The 18446-nt window shown below is 34.5% G+C and overlaps 1 protein-coding gene across 4 annotated transcripts in view; it reads left to right on the forward strand.

Moving 5' to 3' along the window:
- Anapc10 (anaphase promoting complex subunit 10) overlaps positions 1-18446 on the forward strand; it is a 79738-nt gene that overhangs the window by 52929 nt on the left and 8363 nt on the right. The window contains exons 5-6 of one of the 4 annotated variants that reach the window (XR_011708030.1): positions 5896-10141; positions 10611-10688. The exons of 2 other annotated variants lie outside the window; for them this stretch is intronic. The gene's annotated coding sequence lies outside the window, so the exon portion shown is untranslated. Of the gene's footprint in view, positions 1-5895; positions 10689-18446 lie in introns of all 4 variants that reach the window. One more of the 4 variants, XR_011708029.1, reaches the window with a different exon arrangement.

Raw genomic sequence — 18446 nt, forward strand, 5'->3', positions numbered from 1 at the left:
TTCCTCAAATAATAGGATATCATTGGATTCCTGGGATAATTAAGTTAAGTTGTGAAGTACTTATTCGTATCACCTGTCACAAAGTGAACAGTTAATGCAGATTCTCTCATGTGTTTTTTAAAAAGCCAGTTGTATTTGACAACTTAAAGGTGTTTTTTTGAATATTTGAAGTAAAGTACAGATTTGTTTTCATATTAATTTCTGGGAAACTAGTGATGTTTTCTGCATCTTGGGGAAAAACCTTACTAGATAATGGATAATATGTGGTTCTCATATGTTTTATTTAATTGTATAAACATGTAGGAACGTGTAGGCGTAATGCCTGATTTTTAATTTTAAGAAGCTTCAAAATATGAACTTATAAAATAAAAAATGTGATTTGTATATTATTATTTACATATCAGTTCAGTTTGGGGGAAATGTAGAGCTTCTGTCAAATAATAAACCACCTATTTGGGGGAAAGTATATAACTGTAGTATGTTATTAAGATAAATTTAAAATCCCATTAGATGATCAGTATTGTCTTGTTTCTGAGGTTAATTGGCTGCATTCAGTTATAGGTTATGAACGGTCCCACTTGAATAATCCACCAAGCTATCAAGCAGAAAGACCAATAGTTCAGAGGACTAATTGACCCTGTCAGTATAATAGAAACACTTACAAATAAAATTCTCTTTGCCAACAACATTGCAAATGAAAACCCCAGAAGAAACTGTTATGTCCTGTAGTTGTTCTGGAATGCTATGATTCAGTTAGCAGACTGTGGGTGGGGTGGGTCATGGTGGGAGTTGGGGGGACAAGGAAACGTAAAGGATAGTAGGAAGATTCTGGAGGGAAAATAGTCAGGCAAAACATTACAGAGAAAGTTTTTGAAATGACTTTAACCATCATGAATGTCCAAAAGGTACTATCATTGCATCTCTGAAAAAATAGTGTCGGGCTTTTTTCACCCTTCTTCTGAATCTGAGAGGCTTTAGTATTTGGTAGTCATTATTGCACTGAGCTTATTTTTGAAAGGTAAGAAAGGAAAAGGAATTTTATCCTGAAACTCATTTTAGATAATATGGAGTCCAAAATTATTTATGAGAAGTTGTGCCACAATTTGTAGTACTGTAGGATAGTGATAACTTTCCTGTTGCATTTTCTTTTTTAAAAAGTCATCTTTTACATTGTCAGGAAAAATCACAAATTGTAAATGAGCTTCAAAAATACTAATAAAAAAAGATTTATAATGGAAAGAATTGATGGTATATTTCACCTAGAGTAAGAAAGACAATGTGTAATAAGGGATTTTGTGGTTTTACAGCTCAGTGCATGTGTTTGAAAGCTGTTCTCTCAGCAACGTGGGTGGCAGGTTATGCTACCATATAATGTATTGTAGTTGGCTCTCCACACTTGTCAGGGTTAGTGTTCAACCATTCGGAAAATTTTCCCATTGTTCTATCATGTGAACCAAGACTAGTGTTGAATTCCCAATAACTTACAAGAAAAAAGGTTTAATTAGAAAGTTTGAAATTTGATTACTTTTATTGTTTCAATACAGTACTATATAATTTAGTATTTTATCTATTAAAATTACTTTTTAGTGAAAAAGATATATCAAAATCAAAACAATATCTTCTTATTTTTAAACAGATTTTACAGAAATTTGTACACTGAATCCTGCTTTTTTTTTTTTGTAACACTCTATTTCCATCTTTCTTTAGATGGACCATAGCTCTTGGCAGCTAGTGCATTTTTAGGAAATAATACTGTTTCTAGTAAGAGTTGCAGAGAGAGAGGGGGAAAAAAAAAAAAAAACTTTGTGTGAGGTCCTTGTAAACTGAACCTTTGGAACATTACTTTATTTCTTTTCTCCCCCTTTTGTGCTTCTTCTCTATTTGTGTAATGGTTATAAATTATATCGTTTGAAAAGAAGAATTAAAAACATTTTATTTTGTTATGTTTGTACTTAATTATTTTCTTTACCTGTTATTTTAAAGATATACAGAGAAATAAGCAATTATGGTATTGAAATTCCATTGTGCCAGCACCTCCAGAGCATGATCCAAAAAAAACAGAAAACCGCCTGCTGGGTTGTCTGCAGTGTGCTTGTGTGAACATCAGTGTCTGCTGTTCACACATCATTTTTTTACTAAAAGTTCCTCTTGGAATAAAGACTCTGTGTTTTCTGAGTGTAGTGAAACATTTGCTGGTCCTTATATTTTCAGTTTGCAGGGGTTTCTGTTTGTAGTCTAAGTTGTCATGAATGTATGCTACACTATTGTCATTGGCACATCAAAAAGTAGAAAAATGGACTTTCTGTTTACGTACTATAAAATAATGAAAAATTTAAAATAAAATTTGAAGTATTGAAGGTGAGAAATAATGATCTTTTGTTAAATATCTGTGAAGAAGGGTTGATTTCATTATTAATTCTTACTCCTTAAAATCTATTTTATTTATAAAGTAAAGTATATCTTGGCTAGATACACATAAAAATATAAATGTCCTTATTTTACTTGAATTCAGGTTCTTTACATATGTTGCCTTCTTGGCAATATTGTTTTTTGAGTTAGTCAGATTTTTCAACTGACCTACATAATTACTCCCCAGTATGTTAGGTAGTGTATTTATGGACCCTCAGAATGATTTTTCATTTCTGATTTTTACTCTTGTTGTGCTTCTGAGTGTCATGTTAGATACAAGCAGGAAATTGCAAAAATATTGTACAGTACGTTGACAGTCTTAATCATCATTTGATTCATAAAACAGCCAAAAGAGAAATAATTTACCAAATCATGAAGACTTCAGGCTTAAATTTGATAAAATGGAAGTTGTAGCCTCTAGTCTCCCATAAGGTTTATTAGAATTATTCAATATCCTTTTTTTTCTTAGAAACTTTCCTTCTGGAAGTTAATAAAAGAGTAATTGTGTAACTCTTTGTTGAAACTGGGTTTTGACCATCTTAACTGAGATAATTTTAGTGGTTTTTTTTTTTTTTTTTTTTTTTTGCATTTGAGTTTCTTGATTAATTAAAAGGCACTTTCACATTTCACAATAGTTGTATGACTCTTTTAATTATTGTTTCTTCTGATTATTAGAATGAGACTCCTGTATATTGGGGACCAGTTTCTAAATTTTAGTCAATTTGTCTGGTAGATAATGATGTTTGCTAATCCCTCACACATGTTCTTCTTGATTTACTTCTTATTAAGTAGTTGTCTTAGCCTTTCTTTTTTTTCTTTCTTTCTTTCTTTTTTTTTTTCAGACCAGAAGATGGAAAAGATTGCCATCTAAACAAAATATATCTCACATATGGCTTTTGGAAGGGGAAATAAAAGCACCAAGTCCTTAATGTGTTAGTTTTCTAAGGGCCTAGGGCCCTGAGTTTCCTGATTGCCAGGAAGCCTAATTGCTCACAGGGCAACCTGGCGTGCTGCCATTTCCCCACTGGGCTGTTTGTTGGTGCTTGTGAATAGAACAAAAATGTCTCTGCCTTTTCTCCTTAGTTGTTGCTGGTTGCATTTTAAGAAACAAGTTAATATTTTCTCAAAATGATGGTTAATTTATGTAAAGCTGAAGTCAAACTTCATGATAACTGAGCCGTAAGTAGTAAAGTTAGTTCAGTGCTTTCGAAATTCATGTAAAATATAGTTTGTTGCATCTCAGTCCAAAATATTCATTTTGTATAATATCACTTTATTATTAGACATTCTAAACTTGGCTCATTACTTTGAAATCAATCATAAGGTCGATTTTTTTTGACATTTGTACTTTTATAGGTAAACAGGATCTGTCATATATGAAATATGCGATCAGTGGAAATCAGAGATCTTATAAACAAAGTGTGTGAGGGACAGGGGAGCTGATATTTCCGTTGTTTTAAAAACCTGTTGTTGAGAATACTTAAAGATAGTTGCATTTAAATTTTTTAAACTGGAAATGTATATTGGACATTCTCTTCTGCCTAAATCTGTAACAGAATTTCATTCGTTCTCGTCATGATTTAATTTTTTGCATAGTGACTAATATAAAACCATAACTATTGAGATTTTCACACAGTTGAATTTTCCTTTTCTTCCAATCCCCTTTAAAGTTCCATCTCTCTTTAAAGCATATATAGGATTATAGCATTTTGAGTTGTTAATATATATTCGCTTGTACTCATCTCATCTCACATTATGTTGTTCTCTTATTCTTAATTCCAGACAGACATACTTTAAGACTATTTTATTACTTCCTGCAATGTTCAGGGGTTTGGCACAGAAATTACTTTGAAATACTGGCTTCTGTCCTCCAGCTTGGTCACCAAACCCAAGGCTATATTATATAAGCTCTGTGAACTTCAGGGAACCTAGTCATAAATTAGAGATGTGGTGTTAGGATGATAAAAACAAATATATATTCAGTGCTTGGCACATAGTATCAGCTCATTGAATGGTAGTTGAAAGGAAGAAAAACCTTGAAACTGCTAATGTTTTTATAGGCTCCAAAATCACAATAGGATGCTTTTCTATATAATCTCATGAAATTGAGAATTTTGGCTACATCTAGCTGTTGGATATACATGTATTTCTTTGGGCTAATGAGGATTCAAGAGCACAAACTTTGGAGTTATCTGCTGGAGTTTGAATGCCTGCTGTGCCACTTAACCCCCAACAGTAGAAAGTTATCCTTTCTGTGCTTTTAATTCTTGCATATGAAATGAAGATTAAAATGATGTAACTCATAGGGCTGTTGAAATTAATCAACACATGTAAAATTCTTAAAATAATGCCTGACAAAGTGCTCCAGAAACACTAGTCACTGTACTATTATTATCTCATAGAAAAGGAAGAACCAAAAAGTGAGAGAACTTTTTAATGGAGTCAACTTTTATTAATGTATGTATCTTATTCATTCACTAACTTTGATTGTTTTTTTCCCCCTACTACTGGGAATTGAATCCAGAGATGCTCTACCACTGAGCTACATCCCTAGCCCTTTTATTTTTCACTTTGACACAGGTTCTCACCAGGCTGGCTTTCAATTTGAGATCCTCCTGCCTCAGCCTCCTGAGTCACTGGGATTATAGGTGTGCACCTCTGCACCTGGCCCAACTTTGAATTCTTAAAATTTAATTTTTCTTTTTGCTATCATAAAACATGTACATATGTTAAAAGCATGAAAAAAACTACAATAACATTTATGATGATATCATTTCTCTCCTTGTCTCACACTTACTTCCTACTCCTTCAGAGCAGTGATTTTAGCCAGTTTGGTGGGGAGGTGTTTACTTTCGATATCTCTAATAGATATCTGTCATAGGTGTGTACATTTCTAAATAATGTGGGTCTCTATCTGTATTTAAAGACACGATGCAATGATGCCTTATTGCAAAAGAGTAGGATTTAATTTTACAATGACATTTCTTTCCTAATATGCAACTTTCTTTGTTTTCCTTTCCTTTTCTTAATTTTCCTAGTGTAGATTTGGTATTGGCTGAAATCATTATGCACATTTTTGTTATTGTGACCACATACATTTTGTTCATTCCATAGTCATATCATGTCCTATGCTTAAATTTCCATTTCTAAGACATAACATTTTCCCAGAATTAATAGTTGCCTCCCTTTTCCTCTTAATTAAAAAAATGTTAGTTATTAATATATTTCTAAATTCACTGACAGATCTGTAAAATACCTCTTGAAACAGCCACATTCTCTCTCATTCCATGTGTTTTTCCTGGAAACATATTTCCTGGCCCTCCAGTTCAGCCTCTGTGTCAGGCCTGAGTTCCATCAGTGAAGTTGAGCTGTGGGTGTGGAGGGCAGGAGGATGTATTATAATAAGGGGGTTGCTATAGGGGTTTTACCTCAGGTAGGAGTTGGTTAAATAAATTATGAAGCCTGTCTTTTTCTCATCTGATGAAGGGAGATGTGCTCAAAATTCACAAGGCAGGAAGTTGAAGAGTGAAGATTGATGTGAAGTGGAATGCAGAGACATCTGGAACCCATGAGCATGAGCTAAAACCTGTGAATACAAGCTGGAAACTGTGTCAGTTCTCACTGTCTCCGGCCTGGTGATGTGAATGTCCTGCAGGACAGCAGATGCTCTTCATCCAGACCTGAACCACGTATCTGGCCTAGGAGTTAGAGTCTACTGGTCTGGCCACTCCTCCACGACAGTGAGGTGAACCAGGAGAGAGTGGCAGCATGCGTGATCTACAAAAACACCTATTCAGCTTAAGTGTAAAAAACAAAATAGCTATTGCTTCACTTTTGCTCTCTATTTTCTTCCATGAAAATAACTCTTGTGTCTCAACTAGCCAGAAAAGTATAGGGAAGGGAATCCTGGGAAATGTACTTTAGATTAGCCATACTACCACAGCTACCACAGGTGGCCATGAGAATGTTTCTCCCAGATCTCTGACTATAAGTAGTAACTGAATGATGTCCTCAGCTGCTGCTGTCTGAAATCTGTCACCATGTGTCTGCCAAGGCCACGCCTTTCACATTCTGCTCCTAGCCAGTGACTGAACATGACAGGGACACTCAAGAAGGTTTAGTCCCAGGAGATGCTGAGCCCTCTGACAAGCAGCCTTATCCAACTTTGCCTAGAACTGCTCTGCAGCCTAACGCACATCTGCCCAGCCTCCCTTCCTTTCCTCTGGGGTCAGATCTGCATTGCTATCTCGCAGCCCTATTAAACTCTTCTGGCTCCCTCCTCATTTTCTCTCACAGATATTTCCCCTAATACATTTCTAGTGTTTCTAATCTTGTCTTTGTGTCTTCAGTCAGTCTGCTTCTCAGAGTAGCACAACTATCTTCTTAAGCCCGCTTCTCTTCAACAGCATCCTGGGAATTTCCCTCACCTTTTCCTTTTGATAAATCCCTTGTTTCTGGATCCCAGGTCCTCATCTTTCTTGTTTTACTTCCCTTTTTGGTGGAATGCATCCTCCACATGGGAGGTAAATTGTTGAAACCTTGCATGACCAAAAGCTTTATTTTAATCTCACCCTGGAGGGATGATTTGGCTGGGTATGGAATTCTAGTTTGGAAATAATTTTCTCTCAGAATTTTAAACACATTCTCCATTGCCTCATAGTTTTCAGTATAAGTGTTGGGAAATACAATGCCACTTTGGATTTCTGATGCTTTGCATGTGACCTGCTTTTCTCTCTAGAAGCTTTTTATTCTCTTACTACTAGATACTGTGAAATTTCACAATGCTGTACCTTATTATGTGTGTTCTTTTCATTGTCTTGTGTGTTCATTGGTTCCCATCAGTTTGGGGATATCTCTCCTTCAGTTCCTCTCTGTTCCTCTATTCTTTGTGAATTCACATTTGTTAGCCATGATACTTCCTACATTTAACTGCTAATTTTCTCATTTCCTCTCTCTTTTGTTTTCTTGTTTTCCGAGCAATTCATTTACTTTCCATTACAAATTTTTGCTCTCATGTATATTTTAAATTTCTAAGACAAGACATCTTTTTGTTCCTTGGCCTTTTAAAAAAGTAACATTCTGTTCTTGTTTCATGGATACAATATGTTGTGTCACTGATGCTTCACTTTGGTTTCTAAATTTTTGTATTCCCTTCACTGTTTTTCATTAGAGTTCCTTTTTTGTTTTTATCTGAATGTGTCTTCCAATTTCTGTTTTGTTTTATTTCTGGCATGCCTGGAGATCCTTGGTTATTTTTTAATATTAAAAATGAGATACAGATAAGCAGTTTGGAACAGTTTTTGCTCATGATAGAGTTTGTGGCATAATGGATTTTACTATAGTGTGATTAGATAAGAGCCTGCAGCTCCTTCAGCTCTTGTACATGTCACCTCCTGGTTTAACCTTCTTTAGTCAGAACTGCATATACCCACCCCTAGGAACTTCTTCTAATCCTTTTCTTACTCTCTTTTTTCTCCCATAGCACTTGTTACCTGATGTTTTATTACCTAATCACTTGTTATATTTGTTTATTTTTGGTCTTCTCCCACAAGAAAATGTCACCTCCATGAGAGCTGAGATTTTGTTGCTTCTAATTTTACTGATATTCTCCAACCAACTAGATTAGTGCCCAGGACAAAATGGATATTCAGTCAGTCAACAAAAATTCGTTAAATTGGAGGCATTCATGCATCATTATTGGTAGATATATTTCTTATGGACTTCTCATTTTGCCCAGAAAATACTAATTCATCCTCCTGCTTGGAGCCACCTGGCAGTGATGGGCAGTAGAATGTGTCTGGAGCTGCAGGGTGATCTGTCTAGGAGTCAGTGTTCTTGTAGCTAATCAAGATGAAGGGATCTGAGGTTTTACTGTTAAAATGCAGATATTCATTTATTCCCCCTATTTTTAATAAGTTGCTGTCCATTGCTCTTGTTTTAACCTGAATCTAGAAACCCTACCCACCCTTATTCACCCTGTGTAGATAGTAGTAAACCCTTACTTTTCAGTAAGAGTGAGAAAGGAACTGTCATCTCCCTGCTCATTAGGGGTCAGGTGAGAATCTGGGGCTCTTTGTCCTTATACAGACTTTCCACCAAATTTGTTCTTTGCTTATTGGTTTATCTTTAGCCCAACTTGCCTACCTGTTCCTTCAGGACTTTGATACTTACAATTTCAGAAATACTGGGGTTCACTGCCCTTGCCTCTTTTCTCTTTAACAGTGCTGAGGTGGAACCCAGGGCCTCACTTGCTAGGCAAGCGCTCAACTACTGAGCTACCCCAGCCCTGCCCTTGCTTCTAGTTGACCTTTTGTCCTCTACCCTTTCCCCTCATCTTCCCTGTTTCTCCACATGTCAGGCCCTAAGAGTGAAGGGAGCTGGAATGCAAGTTAATTACTATTATCTTTCAGTTTACCACCTCTTATCAGTTTTCATTTTTCCATTCCTTTTTTTTTTTTTGCATGTATACATTTTTCAAATCCCTCAGCTGTCATTTTGTGGAATTTGAAAGCAAGAAGAAAAAGATATTTATTGTCTACTACTTTCCCAAAACGCATGTAAAGTATGTTAATAAAGGATATCTGCATAAACATTAGGGATTAGATATATTTACTGGATGTAAAGTACATTAATTTCAAGTAATGTGATGATTATTTTCTTTTACTCCATCTATTACAGTTTCCTGTTCCTGGTGGAAAGTAGGTATACAATTTTTTGACTGAACAGTTTTTATTCCTGGAATGGAGCTATTATGACATTTTTATAGATTGTTTGGAAAGTTTGAGGGCAGAGCACTTTGTATTGGTTTCATGCTTATGTGTTGAGATAAAAGATTTTCAGAAATCTCTTTAGTGATGAGAGATTTACAGAAAGGCCTAGACCTAATTGAATTGTGAGGTTTTAGCATTTAGGAGATAGGAAGTGGGGACTGGAAAGTGGAGGCAAAGGAGTTGAGTATAGTTGTTCACATTAACTGTGAGTACTAGATTCTGAAAATAAAATTCTGTAGTTACTGAACTTGACATTTTTTTAATTGATTTTTTAAAAAAATAAAACAGCAGAATGAATTACAATTTATATTACATATATAGAGCACAATTTTTTCATACCTCTGGTTGTATATAAAGTATGTTCACACCAATTCTTGTCTTCCTACATGTACTTTGGATAATGATGTCCATCACATTCCACCATCATTGCTACCCCCTTACTCCCCCTCAAGGACCTGAACAGACACTTCTCAGAAGATGATATACAAGCAATCAACAAATACATGAAAAAAATGTTCAACATCTCTAGCAATTAGAGAAATGCAAATCAAAACTACTCTAAGATTTCATCTCACTCCAGTCAGAATGGCAGCTATTAAGAATACAAACAACAATAAGTGTTGGCGAGGATGTGGGGAAAAAGGCACACTCATACATTGCTGGTGGGACTGCAAATTGGTGCAGCCAATATGGAAAGCAGTATGGAGATTCCTTGGAAAACTGGGAATGGAACCACCATTTGACCCAGCTATCCTTGTCCTCGGTCTATGTGTAAAGGACTTAAAAACAGCATACTACAGGGACACAGCCACATCAATGTGTATGGCAGCACAATTCACAATAGCTAAACTGTGGAGCCAACCTAGATGCCCTTCGGTAGATGAATGGATTAAAAAAATGTGACATATATACAGAATGGAATATTACTCAGCAAAAAAAGAATAAAATCATGGCATTTGCAGGTAAATAGATGGAGCTGGAGAAGATAATGCTAAGTGAAGTTAGCCAATCCCCCAAAAAACAAATGCCATTTTCTCTGATAAAAGGTGACTGACTAATAGACAAACTCTAGATGAACTTGACACTTTAAAGGGAAATTACAGGTAGGGGGACCAAGGTCTCATGACAGATCAAAAGTCCCTATAATTATTCTTAATTATTAGTGGTACTAATGGACAGTTTTGTTCTCACTGGGAAAGTTTTTAAGATCTTACTGTATCATGTGTGCTGTAGGTTGTTTATTTGAAAGATGCTGTTTTTTATATAGTATTCCATGTTGTGAATATAAAAATAATTCAGTAAATAGAGTATCTAAGACTTGACCCATTTAAAATGATGTGCAATTAATAGCTCTTTGTCAGTTTTTAATCTTTGGAATTCTTTCAGAATCTGCTTCCTGCATGCTATATATTTATTTTTGCATTTTTGCAGATTATATGATTAAAATATAATTAGTGGGGCAGAAGATTGTCAACATAAAGCAGAAGAGTTTGAGACCAAGTCATGCAGGTTTGTAGTTCTTACTGTAGTGAGAAGTTTATGGAAGATTTTTCAAATTTATATTTTTACCAAATTACTTAACTGCTAAGCAGAGCTTACATGGGAGTAAGACAAAAGTGGTTGTGGCAAGACTAGTTAAGAGCCCATTAGTAATAATCTGAGGAAGCAGACATTGTTGGTTACCAATGCAACATTCCTTTCTCCATCTTTACTCCTGGCCAACAAGACTACTTTCCAGTATAAAAACAATATGTCAGATACTCTGTTTTAAACTTTCCTTTCAGCTACTGCAAAGGCATGTGATCCAGATGTGGCCAATGAGAAATCTGATAGCTTCTGGAAAATATTTTCCTTTGAAATTAAAAGAGAGGAATGCCTTTTTGGACCTTGTAGTGTGAGAACATGCTTGTGGCTGCTGTGGGCATCACAGAGTATGTCAGGGCAGAAAGGTCTGGATCTTTTTTTAAAAATAAACTTCTTATTTTTGTATTCATACAGAAAAGTCCACATATCATGAGAGAATAGCTTACTAAATTTTTACAAATGCAACACAGTCATGTACCCAGCAACCAAATAAAAATCCAAAAACCCTCAGCATGCTTCCTGATCCTTCTTGAAAGTTAGACATTGTTCACCTTATAGTATAGATTACTTTTACTTGTGTGTGTGTGTGTATTGTTTTTTTCCCCTTTACTTAGTAGAGATGGAATCATATGATGCATACTCTTTTTTTGTGTGCTTTTTTAAATTCAACATTATGTTTGTGACTATCATCAGTATAGTTGGGTAGTTATAGATCTTTTATCCTTAGTGCTCTATAGTATTCCATGTTGTGAGTATATGCTATTTACCCAATTGACCTTCTTTCCTTATTAATCTGAGGTAGCATCTTTGACAAAAAACATATGATTGTAAATGTGTGGGTCTGTTCCTAATCTCTAATCTGTTTTATTGCTGTTACTCTATTTTTTGCATGAATTTTTGCATTGTTTTAGTTATAACTTTATATTACTTTATTATCCTTGCAAAATTAATTCTTTTATTAAGGCTCATAGTTTGTATATTCTTTTGGATTTTCTAGATATGCAATCATATAATTTGCAAGTTATATTATTTTTTTAATTCCTTGTAATTCTTAATGATCCCCTTACCTCCTAGCTGGTTTGTTCTTCTCCACCCCTTTCCCTTGCCATGTTGCAGTGCGTGTGACCTCCATTCCGTGTTGAATAGAAGTGGTACTAATGGACAGTTTTGTTCTCACTGGGAAAGTTTTTAAGATCTTACTGTATCATGTGTGCTGTAGGTTGTTTATTTGAAAGATGCTGTTTTTTATATTAAGGAAATTGCATTATGTTCCTAATTTGCTAAGAGTTTTAAAATCATTAATGAGTACTGAATTTTGTCAATTTTTTCTCAATCTGATAAGATGGTATATGGATTTTCTTCTTTTTACTATTCACAGTTAGTTACATTGATTAATTTTCAAATGATAATCCAACATGGCATTCTTAGAGTGATATATATTTTTTTCTGTTCTTTTCTTTTTATGAGAAAGATTAGTCTAATTTTTTCTCATAATATTCTTATCCAGTTTGGGAACCAATGGGATGCAGGTGACATAAAAAAATAGTTTAAAAGTGTTTCTTTCTTCTTTTTTGTTTGTAAGTCTTTGTACAGAATTGATGTCCCTTCTTTATATAGTGCAATTTGATGGTAAAGCCATCTGAGCATAGTATTTTGTGATAGGTTTTGAATTAGGAAGCATCTTTGTGTCCCTTATTTCTTAATGTTAGTACTTTTTTGTTGATTGTCAGATAGTGGAAAATATTTTACAAATTAAAACATCTTATTAATAACCATTTATATTGATTAAATATTGAAGTGATAATATTTTAGATATGTTAAATATAAGCTTAATTTCACCCATTTTTTAAAATATTTAATGTGGCTATGAGAAAATTTAAAATTATGCATATAATATATATTTTATTTTTTTACCTTGAGACAGGTATTTATCAGTATTCATTACTCATTTGTTGTCCTTGTGTGTTTGTTTTCTATTGCTGTGTAATGAATTACAACAAATATAGTAGATTAAAATAATACATATTTATTATCTCACAGTTTCTGAGAATCAGGAGTCTGGGCTTGGTTTAGCTCAGTGCTCTGCTCTGGATCTCACCAGATTGCAACCAGACTAAGTTGTTCAGGCTGTCCTTGAACTTGTGATCCTCCTGTCTCAGCCTCCTGCTCTGCTGGGATTATAGGCATGTACCATTGTACTGACAAATGCTATCATTTCTTGATTATTCATTACATATTATAAGACTTTCAGTATTTTATAATACAAATAAAATATAACATTTTATTTTATATGCAATTTTGTGACTTTAAAAAAATTATAAATTGTTATTTACTATGTATATGACTTTAATTATTATTAAATTACCTGATTTACCTAGAAATCAGTTTTTTCATTTGTTTTGTTTTTGTTGGCTCAAAGATTTTCTGTAATTTTTTCTTAAAGTTTATGTACCTTCTTAGGATTTTTTTTTTTTTTTTTTTTTTTTTTAGTTGTAGATGGACATGATACCTTTATTTATTTATTTTTATGTGGTGCTGAGGATTGAACCCAGTGCCTCACATGTGCTAGGCAGGCACTCTACCACTGAGCCACAACCCCAGCCCCCTTCTTAGGTTTTTGATGAAATTATTTTTTTTAATTAATGCTGACTTCAAATTTATTCAGGTTGTTTATATAGATTAGATGGAGCACTCTGTCTACATCTTCTTTTTGTTAGACCTCTAAAAAAAAAAAAACCAGCTATATATAAAATCTTAACTTCTGGAAAAGAGGTTTTGTATGGAAACTTTTTGACTTGCTAGTCCAAATGAGTGTTTTGATCATTTGTAGCAGGGTGATTGAGTTTGATGTTCAAAGTTGACTTAGGCAGTCACCTTCTTCATTAGGGCAAAATATTGAGTCCTTTGAGTCGACCTCTGTCATTCTCATTCAGCTACTTTTTTGTTATCCTTACTTTTAACATATTTGGAATTTCTGAAGTTTCTTTTGAATCATTTTATACTTTTCTCTCCAGAACTGTACATCATTGTTGCTGCTAACTGGTTACATTCCTAATGAAAAGATAGTAATACTTCTGGAAACTGCTGCTTTGTGTGTTAATAATTCTCACACTGTCTTTTGTACCAGCACCACAGAATTTTTTATTACAATAGTTTTATAGTAAGTTTGGAAATCAGAAAGTGTGAGACCTCCAACTTTGTTGCTCTTTTTGAAGATTATTTTAGCTATTTGAATCATTTAAGATTATGTCTTCAGTAAATCATGTTTATGTTTGTGTACAAATTATATATTCGTGTACAAATTATGTAACTTAAAATATTTATGTAAAGCTTTAAAAGCCTTAAAATTTAAAATATAAGTAGGTCTTATTCAAGCACATCATTAGATAAAATCCAGAATACAATACCGTCCTTAATTATATCAAATGGTTTTTAGAATTAATTTGACAGGATAAGTGGGGTAATCACTGGTTTTGACAAGAGAAGTTTCAGTGGTAGAGACCAGAATCACATTGGAATGGGGTAAAGATAGGACAGCAGGTCAAAAAGGGAGACAGTGACTACAGCTTTTCAAAGAGTTTTGCCATAGGGAAACAGAATGGGAGTCTTATGAGGAGGACATACTATTGAGAGTTTTATTTTTAATTTATTTTTAATCTTTAAAATGACAAATATGATAGCATGTTTGTGTGCTGATGACAATGACACACTGGAGAAGAAAAATTATTTGGGGAGAGAATGTTTATTCCGAGAGCAGAGTCTTTAGTGGGAAGGATGGGATAGAATCTATTGAGCCAAGTGGAAGACTGGTTTCTAGAAGGTGGAGAGGCAGCTTAAATACTGTGTAACAGTATTTAAGTTTTCTGATTGCTCCTGTTTTCTTAATGAAATAAAATATCATCATTTTAGAGATCAGAGTAAGCATTAAGATTTGAGGAGAGGCTATCCCAGAGACAGTGAAAGTAAAATTTTTTTAAAGGGAAGAAATTTACTAGGAATTTTGCATGTTGCTAACTATGTACTTTAAATTTGTCATCTTGAATGACAAGTATAGCTTGAATGTATCATCTTGAATGTCAGTATAGCTGATTGTTTTTCTCCAGTAGCACAGAATTTAAGTGTGTAAAGGGATTATTATGATGTGCTCAGTATAGCTGATTGTTTTTCTCCAGTAGCACAGAATTTAAGTGTGTAAAGGGATTATTATGATGTGCTCTGGGATACCGTCAAAGTAAAGAGGAAATTGAAGATGTTGAATCAGCTAATGAATAATTTATAAAGTAGTTGGAATCAGTTTAACAGTTTTGATGAGGTTGATACTGGTGCAATGGAGTCACTAGAGAAATCTGATGAGTTAAAGGGTTATAAGATGGGGATGCATAAAGTCAAGATAATAGCTGTTGATTGTGATCATATGTGACTATGGGAAAGATAACTGACCTGGAGTGGAGATAGAAATTGTTGGAAGTAAGGAAGTTTAGGAAAGGTGAATCCAGATTATTAAAAGGATTGTCTCTGTGTAGTGATGGAAAGGAACATTGTCCACGAGATTTTAAACCAGGAACTAAAACTGTCTAGAGACTGCCTTTTTTGAGTCCCTCTTTAACAACTACATAACTAAAAACATTTTTTTTTATTTTAAAGTAAAGTATGGTTATTGAGAAAAACAGATAAAGTTAGAATAAAATGAAAAGTATTCATGTTCTCACCCTTACAGATATTTCCTATTTGTTTTTGATGAATGTCCTTTCAAACTTTTTTTAATTTATACACAGTGAATTTTTTAAAAATATATAAGATCATCCAACTTGTTATTTAGTTGTTTGCCTTTTAAAGTTAACCAGAGAAAGCAGCAAATAACTGAAAATAAATATAGAGATGATAATCATTGACCACATAATATTCTGATAAATGACTAACTCCATATGCAATGATGGCTAATGACAGATTCATTTTGTATTTATCATTTGATTATGGAATTTTCTCTTGCACTTGATTTAATATTGAGTTTCATTTATCATGGCTTCTAAGAAATTTACTGCTAATGTGCCCATAAAGGGCCACATTAAGTGATTGATATGATAACAAAGTTAAAAGTGACTTAGAACTATGAAGGTGGAAAATCATTAATGATTATTGCTCATCAGTCAAGTACATCCCATTCCACTGTAGCAACCAGCTTGAAGGACAAGGACAAAATGATGGAAGCTGTTAAAGGATCTGTTTCAGTGAAAGCAATGAAACTAACAACAATTTCAAGAAGGGAATGTCAAGAAACTTCTAGGGACCTAGTCTGAAGACCTGGCATAGAAGCATGTCTCATTGTATGACTGTCATGGCTGAAGCACAAAGTTTGTTTTATGATGCTAATGTAAAATAATAATTATGATTTCACAGAATAAGAAAATATTCTGAGTCAAGTAAGAGTGACCATGGCCTGGGAACATGTATTCAGGTTACCTGGAACAACATGGTAGAAGAAAGAGCTTTCTTAGTCACAAAATAAAGTAGATGGGGTCAACAGGTAGGCAAACCAGAAAGAGGCAGAGAAATCTCTTCTATAGGATTCAGATATTATCTTTAATGAGGAGAAGAAATCTTTTATGGGATTCTGATGTTGTCACATTCTTGGATATAGGGTAGGTAGAGGCCAGAGGTCTACCAAGCTTTGTATGTATTTCAAGAGTTTCACCTGTAGTCACAAGAATGCTAGGACAGATACAGAGGTTGATAGTAAATGGCTACTAAAAGTGACTAAAGGTAGCCTAAAATTACTTTGGCTCTTGATCTGTAGCATCCCCTCCTCCATGTAATCACAGTATTCTAGATGGCCAAGATTAAGCAGTCTGCAGGCTTTTGAATACGGATATGGCTTCTTGAAACTTCAGTTCATAATAGCATTGAAAGAGAAGCCTTGAACCCTACTATGAAATTGAATGTAATGCTTGCTCTGGATAATTTAAAGTGAGTAGTGAGTGTGTGCTGATGTAAGGCAGCTGGAGAATTTTTATAAATTAGATAAGCTGATTTTGAAAAAAAAAAAAATTGCCAGGCAGAGTCTTCAATATGGATGAAAATTCTCTGTTGTGGAAACGGATGCCTGAAAGAACTGTCATCCACAAAGAGGCCAAATCAACGGAGTTTCAGGACTTCCAAGGACAGGGTAACAGTCTTGCTTGGGGGCAGTGGGGAAGGCTACAAATTGAAACCTTGTCTATCTGGCACAGTGAGAATCCCAGCACGTTCCAGCCCACCAGTAAGCACACACTGCATGTGTCCCATAGCAGCAATAAGAACTGCTCCTCTTCCAAGGTACTCTCTTGAACTGCTGTGCCAGGGAAATGGAAAAGTACCGTTTAGAGAACAACACACCTTCCAAGATTTTTTGATGCTCAAGTAGTCAGGTCTGTTTTTTTTTTTTTTTTTCTTTTACCATACTACTTAGGTTTTTAAATTATTTTGGAAGGTGAACCCTACTATAAAATGATGAGCTTGTATTTTCTCCTAATATTCTTCTAATAGTTGTGATTGTTTACTTGTATTGACATTTAATTCTTGAGGAATTTACTTTTGTGCTAATTTTGTTAAAAAATACCCTCAAAGCAGCCATGTGCTGTCTTCATCCCTAACTCCAAGGAGTGAGTCCTGATTGAGACCAGCCAATTGTCTGGTCCTGCTCTCCTACTGATGATTCACTCAGGGATGGATATTTACTGAGAAGTGGTCCTTCTTCTTAAAAAGTGTTCAAAGCAGGGAACCCTTGATTTTTGCCTCTAGAAGAATGTTCTAGCCATCCTAGCAAAAGGCAAGCTAGCCTAGCGTAATGCTAACTTACCTATGTTGGAAGAACAGAAAGATAAAAAAAACTTGGGGTCCTTGATAGCATCCTTGAGCTTCTGAATTAACCTATCCTGTGACCATTAACTCAGGCATTTCTGTTATGTAAAGTAAAAATGTCCTCATCACATAAGTCTCATTGAGTTAAATTTTATGTAACTAAATTCATCCTTACTCACACACCTATTGCCATGAAATGCATGTTTTATATGCCTGGTTAGCTATACCATCTAGAATTATAAGCCCCATTTCTTAATCCTTTTTTTTTTTCTTCCAGATTTTAACTCTTTTTATCTCTCTTCTAGGAAAACAATCTAATTAATGTTTCAGTGTTTGCTTTCTTTTTGTTTCCATCTGTTAAATATATTTTTGCCATCAGCTTTTATTTAGAATGCCTCAGTCACTGTGCAAAGTTGCCCTTTTAAAATAAGAGTTACATTTTGTTTTTTAAAATAACAGCTTCATTAACTTCTACCATACAGTTCACCAAAAGTGTGAGTAGTTTTTAGTATATTTACAGACTTGTGCAGCCATCACCATGTCAATTTCCAAACACCCGAAGAATAGTAGTCATTATCCAAAGCCCTACTTAGACCTGAGCTCCTGCCAGTCTATTTTCCATCTCCGTGGATTTATCTGTTTTGAACATTTTATATAAATGGAGTCACAAAATGTGGTTCTTTGTGCCTGACTTATTGGAATTGCTGGGTTACAAGCTCACTCTTTGTTTAATCACTCCAAGGACTGCAGGAGCGTTTTCCAAAGCCAGCACACCATTTTACATTCCCACCAGGATAGTGTTTTGAGGCTTTCGATTTCTCCAGAATGATTTGGATATTTTTTTGG

The sequence above is a fragment of the Marmota flaviventris genome, chromosome 7 (assembly GCF_047511675.1).
Source record: "Marmota flaviventris isolate mMarFla1 chromosome 7, mMarFla1.hap1, whole genome shotgun sequence".
In the NCBI taxonomy this organism is placed as follows: Eukaryota; Metazoa; Chordata; class Mammalia; order Rodentia; family Sciuridae; genus Marmota; species Marmota flaviventris.